The sequence below is a fragment of the Eretmochelys imbricata genome, chromosome 4, assembly GCF_965152235.1.
Source record: "Eretmochelys imbricata isolate rEreImb1 chromosome 4, rEreImb1.hap1, whole genome shotgun sequence".
Lineage (NCBI taxonomy): Eukaryota > Metazoa > Chordata > Testudines > Cheloniidae > Eretmochelys > Eretmochelys imbricata.
In genome coordinates, this window is record NC_135575.1 from 109136824 (window position 1) to 109154625 (window position 17802).

General features: G+C 40.6%; 1 protein-coding gene across 2 annotated transcripts in view; it reads right to left on the reverse strand.

The window, feature by feature from the left end:
* The window catches only part of STIM2 (stromal interaction molecule 2), a 149467-nt gene that overhangs the window by 61454 nt on the left and 70211 nt on the right, over positions 1-17802 (reverse strand). The window lies entirely within an intron of this gene.

The window sequence follows — 17802 nt, forward strand, 5'->3', positions numbered from 1 at the left end:
TAAGTACTTTTGGGTTCCAAAGTTATTGGAAAGTCAGAGTTTCCATCCCCCCCACCCCACAAAAATTTCCCATAACACTTTTGGTGAAAAATGACAAAAGGTACAATAAAGAAAATATAAATGAATTACGTGTTGTTGAAAAAAATCAAAATTATTAACAATTAACTAGTTAATTCAGTGATGTCTGATCAGACAACAGAACAACAGTGGATAGAATCTATGTCAACATTTCCTAGCCTCCTCATAGTTTTCTCTCTGGTTTCCCCATCCATATAGATTACAAGATAGCAATTTTTTGAGGGCAACCTGGCTTCAGTTCCCATTGCGGAAATGAAGAGAAGTGCAAGTGGAAATGAGGTGCATCCTAGAAAATGGAAAGTGTGTAGGAAAACAGCAGCCACCTTAATTGATGGAAGTCTCTAGTTTCACTCCCATTGAGGACAATGACATACAGTGGACACCTTTACTAGGAGCAGTTTCACTTCCACATGCAGGGAATACATGAACCATATTGCATAATTTGTCACTGGGCTAAACTGAATAATCTTAGCATTTCAAGTAAATTTGTTGTGCCAAAAGAACACTGGCTTGGATTTTCCAAAGGGCACTCAAATCCCATTGATTTTAAATCTGCCTGGCTTAGACCCCAGCCACACACTCTAAGGCAGAGGTGGGCAAACTACGGCCCGCAGGCCACATCTGGCCCGCGGGAACCTCCTGGCCCGGGAGGCTAGCCCCCAGCCCCTCCCCCACAGCCTCAGCTGACTGTGCCGCTGGCGCAATGCTCTGGGCAGTGGGTCTGTGAGCTCCTGCGGCAACGCATCTGCAGAGCCTGGCCGGACCCAGGGCTCTGTGCTGCAGGGCGGTGCGGCTGTAGTGCCGCCAGCCACCGGTGCTCCAGGCAGCGTGGTAAGGAGACGGGGGGCTTGGATAAAGGGCAGGGGAGTTTGGGGAGGTGGATAGGGAGCGGGGCGGTCAGAGGGAAACAGAGGGATTGAATGGGGGCAGGGGTCCTGGGGGGCAGTCAGGAAGGAGGGGGGGGTTGGATGGGGCAGGAGTCCCGGGGGAGGGGGGGCGTCAGGGGGTGAGACGTGAGGTGGGGGAGGGGGGTGGTGGTTGGATAGAGGTCGGGGGCCGGCCACAGCCTCCCCTAACCGGCCCTCCATTCAATTTTGGAAACCCGATGTGGCCCTCAGGCCAAAAAGTTTGCCCGCCACTGCTGTAAGGTCTTGTCTACACTAGAAAGTTGTAGCACTTCAATTGTACCCGTATGGTGGTACATCGCCCATGTCGATGTGGCTGTACAAAGGTGTACTGGTGTACAAAGGTGTTTCATACTGGTATAGCTATTATCATTTCACTGGTACTTTTAAATAAAGCACCATTATATAGGTATAACTACAGCTACATTATGGGTTGCACCGGTTTACCTCACTTAACAAAAACAAAAAAATCACGCCTCTAGATGACAGTTACAACAGTACAAAAACTGTTTAGACCAAGCCCTATTTTCAATGTTTTGAATATTTTTTTAAAATGGGTTTTGTTTGAATTTCCCCAAAAATTTGTTTGCAAGTGTAAGTATATAATTTCTACTGTACTTTCTTTTTTGTGCTTGAGGTTGACACTACTGACACTTAGCAAGGTTAGAGGGCTTTTTTTTTTTTTTGGGGGGGGGGGGGGTGGAGATGTAGTTTGACTACATATAATAAAACAGGAACAGATTTGATGTTTATTCACCAGATATGACCTTTCCTAACCCATTTTACAATTTCACATAGCAATTTAAGAAAGTTGTTCTCGGAAGAAATTCAGATTAGCTAACATCAGCCACACTAGCCAACTACTCACTGTCAATATTTTCATGTTTACGTTCAACCTACAGAGATTCCATGCAGATAAATGTAATGGTCACAAAAAGCTTAAAATTAAGCACTGTTTCTGGAAGTGCAATATCAAATCTCTAGACAGAAAAAGGAGTATTTGAACCTCCCTGACACGCTTTTTGCTCTCATTGCACCCACAATGATTTCTGAAATCAGATCAATGCTGTTTTAAAATAATCACTTAAACCTAGGTGAGCTAAAATAAAGTGTTTGGGACCATTTATTATAGCAATATGAATTATTAATACAATAGATGAGTAAAGCAAAACCAGCTTGTGATACAAATCTAGAAAGAGAAAACTGATAGTTGTACAGTTTAAAGTAACATTGCCGTATTATACACAGAAAATTAGATGCAAAGTTACAATATTGCATGGAAGTGCTATTGTAATTAAAAGTTGCCACAAAACAGAAACACAGAAATTGCCATACTGGATCAGATAGTACTCCATCTATTTCAGTGTACTGTCTTCGACAGGGGCCAGTACAAGATATTTTTGAAGGAGGTACAAGAAACTATGCAGAAGGCAGTTGTGGAAAAAACCTTCCCATGGGGAAAGACTCTTCCTAACCCTCATTAGTAGTCATCTCAGATCCTGAAGCGTGAGAATTTCTATTGCTTCCAAAGCTTTTCTATGTAATCCCTATTTTAACAATACTGATTATTCTTGTTATCCATATAAATAATGAACCAGTTGTACAATGTTCTCTGAAGTATCAATAAATAACTTGTGATGTAAACACTATGTAAAAGTTTTCATGAGAAATCATTCTGAAAGCAAGCTTTCTGTAATTAGGGATTACAGTTTTCAGTTTAAACTGAAAGCTACCGAAGAAAACATTTAATTTTCAGTAAAAGATTTTTTTAAAATATAAACAAAGGAACAAACATGGCAATTAAAAAAAATTAAGCCATTTTTTGATACTTGTTTATTTTGTCCACCATCAATTAAAGTTCCTGTTCACTCTCAGCACCAGTACAAATACTTACCATATTGCACACCAGTATTGAGGATATTTGAATGATTTGCCATTCAGTAACCGATGTCTGTATTATTGCCCCAAGATGAATTAAGTCACTGTTTGGGGCTTGTGATATAACTCAGATCAAATCAAAACAATACAATTAATTTTAAAAAGCTTGTCTTAGGAAAAAAAAAAGTTGCTCACAAGAAAAACTAGCCAGAAGAAAATACCTTAAATAAAATCAGTAACAACTGAAATCAAACACCATGAGAAAGTCCTGAAAATTAAAAAAAAAATCTTAGTATGAAAAACACATGATTACAAGTATATTGACTGAAGATTGGAAAAGTTTAATTATGCTATGATAGAGTTAATGGTGAACTGCAAAGCAAAGCTTGTACCTTTCACTACTTTCTATGTTGTTTATAAAGACAGCCTCAAAGTTTTGGTGTGTGTATTTACTGTAAAAATGCAGTAAAATAATGGGCATGTTATGTTCTAGCTTCTCTCTCTTTGCAGAGGGGCTTCAGCAATTTTTCAGAAGACATGAATGGTTTCATTTTAAATACTCGTTATGGGCCTGATTTTTCAGAAGTGCTCAGCACCCACAACTCCACATGAAGTCAGTGAAAACTGTGGGCGCTTAGCATCTCTGAGAATCAGGCCATAAGCCTGTATATTGAGAGTGATAACTTACTGGCTATTGAGCACCAAAACTAGTAACAAGACTGGAATGCAACCGAACAGGGGGTACTTTTAAACTTTATCCAAAAGTGCATCCCGACTGCAGCCGTTTACCAGGGATAGCCTGTTGAAGACACCACTCTTGGTGCACAGATTAGTTTGTGGAGAAATTGTCACACTGGCACAGCTACTGCAATGCTGGAAAATCTTCACAACTCATATGCTGCAATAACTGCACAGACTTGGGACAAATTTATCATTCCCATCCCATCCCAGCCTACTTTTAGTAAACAAATTATATTAACAAGAAAAAAAAAAAACAGGGTAAAAAAAGGAACAGGAAACATTTTGCTCTCTATCACCATCTACGTCTTCTTGATTCTATACAAGATTATTTAAGGTGGTCTCACATTCTGAGTGGTGTGGCCTTCTTAGTCTAATATCAGCCACTCAAAGTTTGCTTTCCTCCTGTTTGCAGCAAAAATATATAACCCTTTCATCCTCTGGAAGACAATAATCAAGACCATTTTTCTGTATGATCACCAAAAGAACTGCTGTAAAAATGCTGGAAAGCTACAGGAAAATACATCTAAGTACCTTATAACATTATGTCAATTTGGTGATAACTGACACTAGGGATGGGCATATATAATTGGCATGTTAAAGTTATTCTCTAAACAATCTGCACCTAGTTTGGCAGTCTCTGCAGAGGGGCAGGGCACTAAATGGACATGGAAACAGATGTTCAGTACTGTGCCTATTTCCACGTAGAGATAGTGCCCCTAGGGCTGCTAACGTTCTATTTGTAGAAAACCAAACACACTTGCCCCACCCCTGCTCCAAGGCCTCACCCCCTCCCCACTCCATCGCTCGCCCTCCCCCACCCTCACTCACTCGCTCATTTTCACCGTGCTTGGGCAGCGCGTTGGGGTGCGAGAGGGAGTGAGGGCTCCAGTTGGGGGTGCGGACTCTGGGGTGGGGCCGGAGATGAGGCGTTCAGGCTGCAGGAGGGGGCTCCGGGCTGGGGCCGAGGGCTTCGGAGTGTGGGAGGGAGCTCAGGGCTGGGACAGGGGTTTGGGGTGCGGGAGGGGGTGCGCAATGCTGGCTCCAGGCAGCGCTCACCTCAGGTGGCTCCTGGAAACAGTGACATCTCCCTCTGTCTCCCAGGCGGAGGTGTGGCCAGGTGGCTCCCCAGCATGCACTGTCCCTGGCTCAGAGTCTTCCCCTACAGTACTTTAATTCACTACAAGGGAATGCTCTCCTGATTCTAAACTTACAATAAACCACTTGGACCTTCACAAAATGTAAAGAGTTCTACTGTTTATAAAATCTACAATGTTTTTGTGCTTTGCTACTGCAGAGCCAGCAGAGGGAGCAGAAGTTAACAAATTATATTCCCAAAACTCTGCTGAAAACATGGACAATGCAAACACACAAACAAGAAAATGAGCAGGAAAGTCAGATTAATTTCAAATTCCATTACAAACACAGGAAACAAATTTTAAAAATGTGTAGAGAAAAAAATTCTAGCTTATTTTGAGAGGCTATTACAAATAATTAGGAGTACTTGACAGCATCCTTTTACAAAGGAAATAGCATACTAGCAAAGAGAAGACTTTGGAACAGACTACTTAAATTTGTTTACCTCTCACGTTTTCATTTTAAATAAGTGTTCTTATTGTTTGCTAACTATATACGTCTAAATAAGAGTTTTGCTGTCACATGCAAATCCCTGTTCCTTTGATCCTACATAATACTGTCCACAATATTGATTGAGAGATATAATGGCCTCCATAGCAAAAGTATCTTAAAACATAGGATTGTCACATAAGTGCACAATGAAACCCGGAGTAGTATTCAGCCTAGGAAGAAGAAAGTTCTTAACATACAAGTACTTTCACTACCACCAACAGAACAAAACATACTGGGAAAATGCATTTCTTTTCTTTAAAAGTATTGTTTCCAAGTTGGCTCCAGTTCTCCTTTGACAGAGGGAGAGACTGATAGCATAATAAAGAAGGCTGAGACAGACAGGTATATAGATAGATAGATATTTTTGTTCCTTACTATGGTGGCTGGAACAGGTTAAGAAAATAACTCTGAATAGGGAGGTAGAAAGAGTAACGTCTATTAGACCACACATCATCTTAGCCAATGTAACTGCTCACCAGAGATAGTGCCTTTTAAGACCATGAAGTTGAGATGGAAAAAAAGGAACCGACAACTCACAAAAAAAAATTCAAGATGAAAACCAAAGAAACAGCACACCGGGACATGAAGCTAAAACCCATAAAAAGGTAACACCTAGAAAGCATGTCAGTGTTTACAGTATCCCTTTAAAGAATTGATTCTAAGTATGCCACATACTAAAATAAGGTACTATATTTAGAGGTAGTACAAGAAGTTTTACTAGAAAATGTAAATGTCTGTGAAAGCAGTGCCAGATATATCTTAAGGAGCATGCAGATCCTATTATTTTGAAAGACCACATGGATCTGGTATGACACAAAATTTCCTTCTCTAAATCTGGCCGGTTCCACATAAAATACTCTGTTACCAGGTCATTAATTAATTTTATAGCATTTATAAAAGCTCCTGTTCTGGATTAGGTAGCATAATGAAGTAACTTCGTAACTCTTCAACCTCTGGAGACCTGAGTTAAAATTTAAGTGGATGTTTCAATGTAGCACTGAACTCCAACAATGTTGTAATTAGCAGTCTGCCAAGTGCCTCTTGAGCTAGCCTAGCCCTCTCCCTCATTAGCATCACAAATACAACTTTCCTCAAAAATGTTTTCATAAATTAAAAATACCACTAATGTTTAACCTCAACTGCAACATGGAGTTCGGAGCCCAGAACATCCAAGTTCTAGTCCTGCCCCAACTTGCTGTGGGGCCTTAAACAGCGGGATAAGAATACTATTTCATTGGAATGCAAAGTACTGATTAATGTTACAGCACTGGGTAGCGCTATCCAGGGCTTTGAAAGTAGGAAGTGCTACACAATTGCTCCTCACAACTTTTGGTACAAAGTAGATACACTGGCATGTAAAAAACTTTTATCTAGAAGGCAACTCCCACAGAACACCTGATGTGTACGGCAGCTATGAGCAATATTTGAATACTTGGGATTATCTTTCATTTCCAAATGTCTACTCTATGCAACCAAAAATTTATTTTACAACTCAAAAATGAGGGGAAAGAGGTATATCAGCAGATTAATCAGTGTAGCAGGGCAGCTGCCCCACGCCAGCAGGCAGGAGTTAAAAAGAAGCCCTGGAGAGGGCTGTGGTTGGGATAAAAGGAGTGAGAGCAGCTGAGGGAGTAGCTGACCACAGGTGTGGCCATCTCAGTCAGGGCCCAGCTGGCCCTGATAAGAGGGCTAGGAGCCAGAAGCTGGAGGAGTCTCACTCTAGCCCTGGAGTGGGAAGGGCTAGCTGCCTGGGAGCAAGGTACATGAAGTGAAGCAAAGCAAAGCAGAGCTGTGCTGGGGAAGGGAGCTGGGGAACTCCAGCCTGGTAAACCCCCAGACTACAGGCCTTGTGGAAGGCCTACAAAAGGTACTGGGGCTGCAGAAGGGCAGCCCGGGGATAGGCAAAGGAAGCAGGTCCTACCCCTTGCCAATGATGAGTGTCCATTGCAGACTGCAGTTTGCCCCAGTGAACGGGGGCTAGATGACGACTGGCAGTAGCCACTGAGGCAAGGTGGGCTTTGAGGGTTGGGGGTTCCCCTGGGAGGGGAGACCCAGAGTGTAGGGGTACTGCTAGGGCAGAACACTGAAATAAAAGGGCACTGGGGTCCAGGAGAGACACGGGGGCCTGAGGCAGGCAAGCCACCGACCAGCAGAGGGCGCTCTGAGGCTGGAAAAGAGCTAATTCCCAGATGACCAGCAGGAGGTGCCGCGCCAGTGAGTAGTTCAGTCTGCTACAATCAGAATTAAGCAAACTATGCAGTAGCTATTTATGTCAGCAATTTGAATCCATTAATGTCTGAGCCATGCGTGCAGACATAAGCAGGTACTGTAACAAACAAATTCAGCTGGCAGGGTATTTCATCAGGAGCATTTACCGGTCATGGGCAAAAGCCGTAGTGTTTATAATGAAGTCAGGAGACACATAATGGGTAGCAGAGATAACTGTCTTACAAATACCCCGATAAAGCATATCTTACAAAACTGGAGATAGGGGGGCCTTAAAGATATGAGTCTGAAATTACACACAGGAAAAAAAAATTCAGTCTAATGATGAAGTTCAGTGCAAACAACGTATCTTTTGTGAAGAGCAGAGATGAAAAATCTTTTCATTTACAGTTCTTAAATTCTCAGAAAACATGCAGCAGTTTACTTTGCCAAAAAAAAAAAAAAAATCGAGATCAGAGTCCAATCTTAAAAGAATGTCATGCTTTCATCTTAATACTTTAGCACATCAAAAGAGACTTATAACCTTACATGAACACGCTTACAGCAAAAAACACCCACACTTTAACGCAATACAGTAAATTTGTAAAGAGTTCATTGCATCGGGTGAAAAATAATTCATGCATTTTAATTTTTAAAAGTCAAGGAGTGAACATTTTAACAGAATGTTCTTAAGCAGTGTACTGTAAAATGTAACACAAGACCTGTTAAAAAACTATGCACAAGTTAGTGCCACAATACTAACCCCTCTAAAACAGTGAAGTAAATCTGTCTACCACACTTTAGAAAAATTCTGTGTTTAAAAGATTTTTATTGACATGCTAGGTCATGCTAGGGGGGGAGGGATAGCTTGGGGGAGGAGGGATAGCTCAGTGGTTTGAGCATTGGCCTGCTAAACCCAGGGCTGAGAGTTAAATCCATTTAGGGATCGGTCCTGCTTTGAGCAGGGGGTCGGACTAGATGACCTCCTGAGGTCCCTTCCAATCCTGTTACTCTATGATTCTATGCTATGGTTGGACCATGAGAGCTTTGGGTCAAATATGCAGAGAAAGGGAACAGGAAAAAAAAATGAAGAGTCCACTGAAATATAGAAAATAAGGGATTTAAAGTTAAGATCATGTAAGAATCATGTTAATTTAAACTTACCACATTCCAGTGGCAAATTTCTTATGAAACGAAACACCTTCTTGGTAATCCCTCTTTAAGGCAGAAAGACTTGTAATTTAAATCTGAACTCCTAACCCACACTAAGTTTCTCAAGAGTGGAATAGGGTCCTAAAGCTAAGCTAACTCCCAGTCTGAGCTATGCCACACTTCCAAGCTAAATAAAGTTCTTGAGTTGTAATAAACTCCCATGTTAGAATAAACTCAAATAAATTTCTGACCAAACTTTGCAATCCTTTATCTGCAGTCCTATAAATTCTAGCCCATCAGGGCCTCCATTGACACAAAATGAAGTCTCAGCTAACATCAAACACTGCAACTCCTCCCAGCTCCAAAAAACACCACCATCAAAATATTGCCTCAAAACACATTTACCTAAATCTTTAGTCTTTCAACATACGAGCAGTTAGAAAGAGGAAAAGAGAAGCAAACCCTGCAAGGTATATGCCCTGCAATTGGGTTGTATATATGGTTAAGAACGAAGCAATGTTCAAAGAGGGATTGAACATTTATTCGGTTACAAATAGCCAGAGTTATAATTTATGCTAACAAATTTTGGAAGGGACATTAAACTTCATACTTCAAGTCTTAAACCAATCTAATTATCGGGAATTAGAATGAGAATCTTGTTACTATGGAGGTTCTGAAGCATCTGGTGTTGACCACTGTCTGAGACAGGATACCGGACTAAACTGACTTCTGGTATGATCCAGTTATGGCAATTCCCATGTACCTTACCATTTGTTCTCATGACTCATTATGAAATTTTAATGTTAGGAGTAAACATAACCACTGTAACCCTGTCATAAACCTGCCTCCATACACTGACAGGCTACTCCAATCTGACAAGTTATGGTGTCTCTTTAATGGCAATAAAGTTAACAAAATTACTGATTTTAAAGATTCATTAACTAAAATACTAGAAACAGCTAGGTTGTGGTACATGTTATAACTATCTTTTATTTTTACTGATAACAGATTACCAAGGAAGAGTAAACAACCAAAAAAACTGTACATTATACAGCTCACACAAAGAAGGGAACATGAACTGGTCTCTCCAGCCACAAAAACCCAAGCTTGATCCTGTTGGGGTTCCCCACAGACCTCTTCCACTTGGTTCCCCAAGAACCAGTTTGACTCCAGTCTCATCACTCAGGTTCCTTTATTTAGCATACAGCAAAACTATGATGAGTCAATCCGACTCAAGCATAGAAGGTGGGTATAGGGTGTACCACACATACAGCAAACCATCTCCTTTATATATGTTCACATTGCGTTTATTATACATTGCACCACACATTTTGGGATTGGCTTGGTCACTTTGTAGAAACCAATTCTTGTACAGCATGCACTGTCCACACACAACTTACTCTTTACCTCATTTTATGTTCCACGCTTATCTATTCCATTGTTATCTTGGTTCCTTGGGCGTTTTATCTCAGCTAGTACGGACAGTCTGTTTTCAGCCTGCTGATCTATTTACCTCCCTAATCCTCTCTCCCAAGAAATGAGGCCTCACCCATGTCCAATTACTCATTTCAAGCCAGACCTGCATTCCACTTCTTTTTATTTTTTATATATATATAAACAAACGTGTGTGCACGCGCATATATATATATATATATAAATGTGTGCGTGCGCACACACAAGTTTTATTTGCACTTTTGTGTGTGTGTGTTTTCCTTTTAACGTTTACTTACCCAGCAACACATTCCAAAGACCATAGTAGTTGTGATTATCTGAACCACCATTAATACTAGGCTCCAAGTACAAACAGGGGGAGGAAGGGGACGATCACCTTTTCTAGTATAGCCCACCAGGGCTATATATATTATAAGACTGCTCTGCTTGTAAAGCATCCTTCTGTAATTTTAATTACATTATAAAAAAACTCGTACAATATATAAAAATATTTTTGTCACCACAGGAAGTTTAGGTGTGAAACAGGACATAGATCAATTAAAACAACAACATTTCCTGGTCCATACCAGAAATGGTACTCTTCAGCAACCACACAATACTTGTTATTAATACCACAGGCAGTTTATACTTTACAAACATCCTCACCATAGTGCAAAGTTTGGAGACTGTTCCCCCAGAGTGAACCCACATGCCAGCAACTCTGTCTGTAAGACATTACACCTGCCCATGTAAGCGTCCCCCATGTGTAAACAGTGGTACAAATCTGGGGCTCTCTCGACCTTGCATTGTCTTGCAACAGTATGAGAGGAGGGGAGCCAAACTTCTTCCACACCACATGGGTTGCTGTGTTTCACATTCAACTTCTTGATACTGAACCTTGTTAATTTTCTTACCCTGAACCAACTGTTGTCACTTCTCTTGTATCAAATTTTTAACCTTTCTGTGTTGATAAGAGGGCAAGTTTTCTTGCACATAAGGCTGTTTTTATTTTGTGAGTGCCCACATTAGCGCTTGACATTGTCCTGGGATGGATTCTGCAATCAATGACTGAAAGGGCACGGTCTTTACCTTCGCCTTGTCTCATCTGTCAGGGTTGGCAGTTCTTGTTCTTCATCTCCAAGCATTCTTGTAAAGTGCATCTTCCAAGCTCACATCAATCTCCTTCATGTCCACCTTAGGCGTCTCAAACCTTCTTTTTGTAGCTCTTCCTCCCAGGGTCTTTGTCCTGTGGCTACTAGCTCTTCTATACTCCCTGACCAACATGGCCCACATCTGGTCATCTCACATGACTGAGCCATCTCAGTAACTATTCCCTCAACTCTTCAGTGATGGGAGCTACCTTCATCACAGCTCATACCATTTCATTATGTAGATTATCTTTCGTCTCACTCAGGTTCTCTTTTCAGCAGTGTGAAGTTGTAGCTCTTCTCCCTTCCTCATTGGCGAGCACGCCGAGCCATATGTCATGGCTGGCCTAATCATACTTTTATATACTTTATTATTTAATTTACTTGGCATAGTCTTATCAGAGAATTCCTATCAATCCATGCCCTTCAGTATCTTTTCTAATTCCTTTATAGAACACCCTCCAATCTGGCTTCCACCCACTATACCTCTCATTGAGCAGCTCTCATCAAGCTCTCCAGTGAATTCATCCTGACCAAATATTCTAGCCAGTACTCCCTCCTCATCCTGCTTGACCTACTGACTACACTGACATGTTGATCATACTCTCAAAATCCCTTCATCTCTGGTCTTCCATGATTCCGTCCTTTCCTGCCTCTCCTCCTATCTTTCAGTTGTCTCATTTAGTTGGTCTTCCTCCCTCTCCTCCTCTTTCTGTGAGGATTTCAGGGATCTATCCTCTGCCCATTCCTTTTCTCCTTTCATATCCTACCACTGGGCAATCTCAGTTTCAAACATGGGCTTGAATACCATCTTTATGCTGATTAATCAAAACTGCCATCTACTCTGGACTACTCTCTCTCCATCTCAACTAAAATCTTAGCCTGTTGTACTGATATCTCCTCATGGTTGTCCAGCTATCAAGTGAACTTATGAAGAGCCCAATTTTGGCCCTGTTCTTTCCTCCTAAGGCCATCTCCTTTCCCCCATTTCTCTGTCATGGTGGACAACACAACTATCCTCCCTGTTATTCAAGCCAGTAATGTTGGCTTCATTTTTGACCTGGCCCTCTCCTTTGGTTCCCCCTGGTAGTGTTAAAATCTTGCCACTTTCTAGTACACAGCTCCACGATAAAACCTTCTTTCTCTGTCTGAACTGCCAAAACTCTTGTCCAAGTCCTGATCAACTTTTGCCTTGCCTACCGCAAAGCACTTCCTCTGAGGTCAATGTCCGCAACCTGAGTCACACCTTTCAAGTAACATTCAAAATGCTGCTAACAATCTTGTTGGTTTATCACAAACCTCTAAGACCTTCCATTGGCTCCCCTTCTAATACCAATTTCTTATTTTTATTTTCAAAGCTCATCACAATTTAGCCCCACCTTACCTACCCAAACTATCATCTTATTGCAAGGTCAGCTCCCCTCTATGCTCTGTCAAGTGTTGGTCATCCAATTTTCCATCTCTCCGACAAACACTTTTGTGCTTTCTTCCAAACTGTCCCTTAAAATGGAGAAAAGCTCCCAGTCAAAATCCATAAGCCACCACTTTGTCGTCCTTCAAGTTAGCAATCAAAACATCTCTTCCGTCCACAAAACATAACCTGATAGGCATGTGGAGAGTTGTGATCGCTACTACTGACTGGCTAAGTATCTGCACATCCTATTATATTACCACATCTCCTTCATCCCCCCTGCCACTGTTCGCCTCAACTACCTGTTAAATCTTGTCTTAGACCATAAGCTCTTTGGGGCAGTGACTGTCATTTATTGTATTGTCTGTATAGCACTTAGCAAAAAAGAGCCCAAACCTAGTTGCAGTTGTTAGGCACTGCCACAAATTAAACATTAATTTATCAACAACTATTACTACTCAGATAAAAGACTTTGTTAAAGGGGTACATCCACACTGTTAAGCACCCAAGTTTCACATGCTACAAAAGCGATACGTAAGTTTGAAAAGCAATCCTAATTCAAAGAGGTTTATTTTAAATGATTATTGAAATACATTTGAAAGAACCAAACCAAATCACTGCATTAAGTGATTTACGTGAAGTTCTTACAAAGAACAGTACTTAGTGTGACTAGAGACATGCACTTTTGTATGGTAGTGCCCAGGGTTTTTCTTAAAATTAAATGTTTTGGAATTTAAAAAAAAAAATATCAAGAAGCAGCTATCGATGTTCTTGATTGACTGATGGAATACAAGATTCCATTATGAGTTTACTTAGATATTGATGGGACATTTCTATCCAGAGCTTCTTTGGAAGCCAAGAAGAGGAAAATTAAATAATATTCAAAATAGCAAATCCATGTGTCTCTTACTGATTGTGCCTCCATCATAAACAAAGGTATACCATATGGGGTAAACAATATGGGGTTTGTTGATGTCTGAGGTGCAAAAGTTGTTGCACTCTATGGCTGGAGCCACCTTATCAACTCCATCCACTAAGCATCAAGCTCTCCTTTAAGTTTCTTTTCAAAGCCCGTAACTTTAAAGAGACTTAGAGTGCAAATAATACTAATTGACTAACAGATTTAACAGGAAAAACAAAAAATACTAAAGCTAAATCTGACATGTCTCTAGAGCACAGACAGGAAACACACACTAGCCTGCCCAAGTGACTGTGTACTCATAAAGTCCTCTCCCATATCCTTCCTTTCTCCTACCCACCCCCTGTATCATTATCTCCCCCACCACTCTCATTTTAACTTGCCCTTACTTACTTACTTTCTCTATTTGTTAAGCACCGTGCACTTCTATGTTATTACAGAAGCCTTTATTCACCAGATGTGGGAAGAACCACATATCCCTGATACCATTTTATAACCAGCAAAATTCAGCATGATTCTTCAGTAGCATGATGACATGCACTGAAAGAGGATTCAAACACATGAACAGTTACTCAGACAAGAGCTCAAAATACTGAATGTCGACCAAAAACTAGAGAGGTGTTAGAAATTTCAGACTTTTAAGGCTAGAAAGGACTATATGATCACTTAGTCCGACTTCCTAGATAACAGCCCTGATAGATTAGAGCCCTTCAGTATCAGACAGCTTCTCCATGCGTAGATAATGGTAATTCCCTCCCCAGAAAGGTTTATGCTTCCTATGTAAATTTCTTCCTATTACAAATGTTAGGGTTAAATTTTGAATCCCTGAAAAATAAGGTTTATACTAGAAATGTTGAGAAGTTTTCAGCTATGTATGGTGTAACAGTAATCAAATTAACGTTTTCTCAGTATACGAAAGGAAAAGCAGCAACTTGAATACAGGAATGTTCCCTACAGTGATATCACACAAGTGAGACTTTGTGTACATAAAGAAAAGCAAACAACTACAGCAGAAAGTGTAAAAGCAGGAGACAAAGAGTAATACATGGTCTACGGACAGGTAATCTGAAGCCCCGGAATCCTTACTGAAAGTGTTCTTTTTAAATACAGGCCTGTTTCTGCAAGTTAGAAAGAAAATACAGTATTAACAACAACCCTTCTACTTTAAACCGTTCTGCTTTCCCTCCCTTAAAAATTACCTAATTCAAACCCTATTTATTTTTTAAGTGAATGTTTTCTTGGTGAAAAACTAACTTTGTTAATTTCTCTGATTACCCATGGAACGTGAACTAGGAGAAAATTACTATTCAGTATTAAATTTTCCACTTCCTGATAACTTACAGTAGCTTTTTATAACAAAATAAAACACACTTATTGCCCTTTGAGGAGGCTTTTTTGTAAGCAGAAACCATGCAGCATGAACCAGAATATAATCTATCGTTCTGCTGTTTAGTCAAATCCCTTGTGCGCAGCCTGGCAGCTTTCAATCAAATATAGCTCTGACGTGGCTATGTTCTACAAACATCAATACATATGCTTCCACACAACAGGAAGTGTTAAAGAGAAAAGGGTTATGAGTAGGGCCCTACTAAATTCACGGCCATGAAAAATGCGTCACAGACCATGAAATCGGGTCTTTTGTGTGCTTTTACCTTGTACTACACAGATTTCACAGTGGAGACCAGTGTTTCTCAAATTTGGGGGCCTGACCCAAAAGGGAGTTGCGGGAGGGGTGGGAGGAAATCACAAGGTTATTTTAGTGGAAGGGGGAGAGGCGTCACAGTATTGCAACCCTTACTTCCGCGCTGCCTTCAGATCTGGGTGGCTGGAGAACGGTGGCTGCTGGCCAGGCGCCCAGCTCGGAAGGCAGTGCCCCGCCAGCAGCAGCGCAGAAGCAAGGGTGGCAATACCATACCAGGCCATCCTTACTTCTACGCTGCTGCTAGCCGTGGCGCTGCCTTCCGAGCTGGTCTCCCGGCCACCACCCTCCAGCTGCTCAGCTCTGAAGGCAGCACTGCCACCACCAGCAGTGCAGAAGGGTAGCAGTACTGCAGCCCCCCACACAATGACCTTGTGACCCCCGTCTCCCACAACTTCTCCCTAAAATTATTACACTGATTTATTAATTATTAATTATTATTACATTTATTAATTATTTATTAATTTATTAATTATTATTACACTGATTAAATTTCAGGTTTAAATAGCTGAAATCATGAAACTGACTATTTTAAAAATACTACGACCGTGAAATTGACCAAAATGGACTGAATTTGGTAGGGCCCTAGTTATGTCTTCAACACAGCCAGTGTGGCTAAAGAATTTCAAACAGGCAATCTACTGCAATTTCAATGGAGTCAAGTGAATGACTAAAGTTCAAAAACTATAAATATTTCTATAAATTAAGCTGGGAGCAGTTGACCAGATTTTATAGCTTCTCACTGCCACAAACAAATCCACTGATCTATACGTTTTTATTTACTTTGTTACAATTTTGATTCAACTTCCTTGTACATATATTATTTTACAAAGAACTTTTTCCCAGTCTTCTGCTCAACATATTAACATCTCACAGAAGAAACTGGTTGTGCTAGTAAATATTTGCACAGGTGTATTTTATCCAGTCTCATGTTCACACACAAAAATGGTTAAAAATAAGACTCTGTTCTGCCCTTACTGTAGTTACAAGTAACATCTTAGATTACTGAAATAAAAAGGAAAAAAATGCATTTTCAGCTTGCTCTGTGTAGTTGACAGCACTCAGTGTATAGTAAGTTTCACTTCTGTGTAGAGAGTTTCACTTCACGTTCCCGTAGCCTATCTATCATGACCATCATGCACTGTTCTTTATCCTGCATAGTTCTGGGGAGACCTCATGTGTATTTTCTACACTTATCACTCCAACAACAATAACAGAGCAGCTGCTATGGTTTGGTTTGACACTTCTATGGAAAATTCTTTGAATTTGTGAATCTTGGAACATTGAAAATTCTCCATTGGTTCCCAGAACGGTTGGCTTGATTATCTATGATGCAGAAGATTCTGCTGTTTCCCCACCAATAAATATGTCTGTATTTCCTTTATTTTTCTGCAGCTTTACATATCACAAGCACAATGGAAGTCAGGAATGAATCCCAACAGTATTGGAATGTATTTTAGAAGTCTCAGTGTGCCACCAGTGTTCTGGTTTACAGACCAACACATTACAATATAATTAAATGTATATTATAATATAAAAAAAACTTTGGCTACATATAATGGTACGAAATAGACTATTCCTTCCCTTGTACTCCATGCCTTTGTGAAATGAAAGTCCTGGATTCAGGTACCAGGACATTCCTTATACTCATATTCCTTATTCCTCATATTCATATGAATCAAGAAATGTTTCAAAAACTATTAATTCTAAATTTTATCATTTTAAACTTAAATAATTGTCATGGGCAATTATGTCCTCAGGAGTTAAGAAAAGGAATACAGGGTTGCCAGTTAAGATGAGCATAAAGTGGAATGACTTAATTTGTAATTCAGATGTTAACGGTCGCTCCAGTCTACAGACTGCTGGGGCCATTGTTCGAAGATGGCATCTTACGCTTTTTGGACGTCATGAGAATGCCACTAAACACTGTGGCAAAAACCATTCTCTGGGCAGCTTGCAACATCCTGGATAAAATTCTCGGTTGGCAGAAGTGGAGGCCGCCCAGAGGCAGATACCCTATTATATGGGTTCATCAAGTCTGTTCCAATGTTGGACTCTCAGGCCATCAAGCCCTTGAAGCCACACAGGAATGGAGAGTGATATGGACAACGAACTGCTTGTGTCAACTATGACCAGGCCTTGGTAGCCTGCCATGAAACAAGAGTGGTTTCTTTCCCACCCATACACAAACATGGAAGTAAAGACATATTGGGAATTTGGTGTTAAGAAAAGAAAACAAGACATCTTCTCATACCCCTCTATGTAAGGGGTCAGAGACATCATTCCACAGGATGAAGCAACTGGAATTGACCTTAGATGAACAGGAGAGTAGCATTCTTTACTTCCTGGGATTCACTCCATGAGGAAGTAAGTGAGGTAGGCAGAAAAGGAAAATACTTAGTGTCCTTTATAAGTTTCTATGCATCAACAACAATTTAGAAACATAAAAATAAGATTTTTTTTTTTAAATCCTTTTGGGGCCCAGTCAACTCCCATGGACTTTATCACAAGCAGGATTGAGATCATTTGCCTAACATGATTTTTTCCCCCATCCTCATGCCTAACATTATATGGACAACGTTACTGTTCCTCTTACTTCCTTTATAATG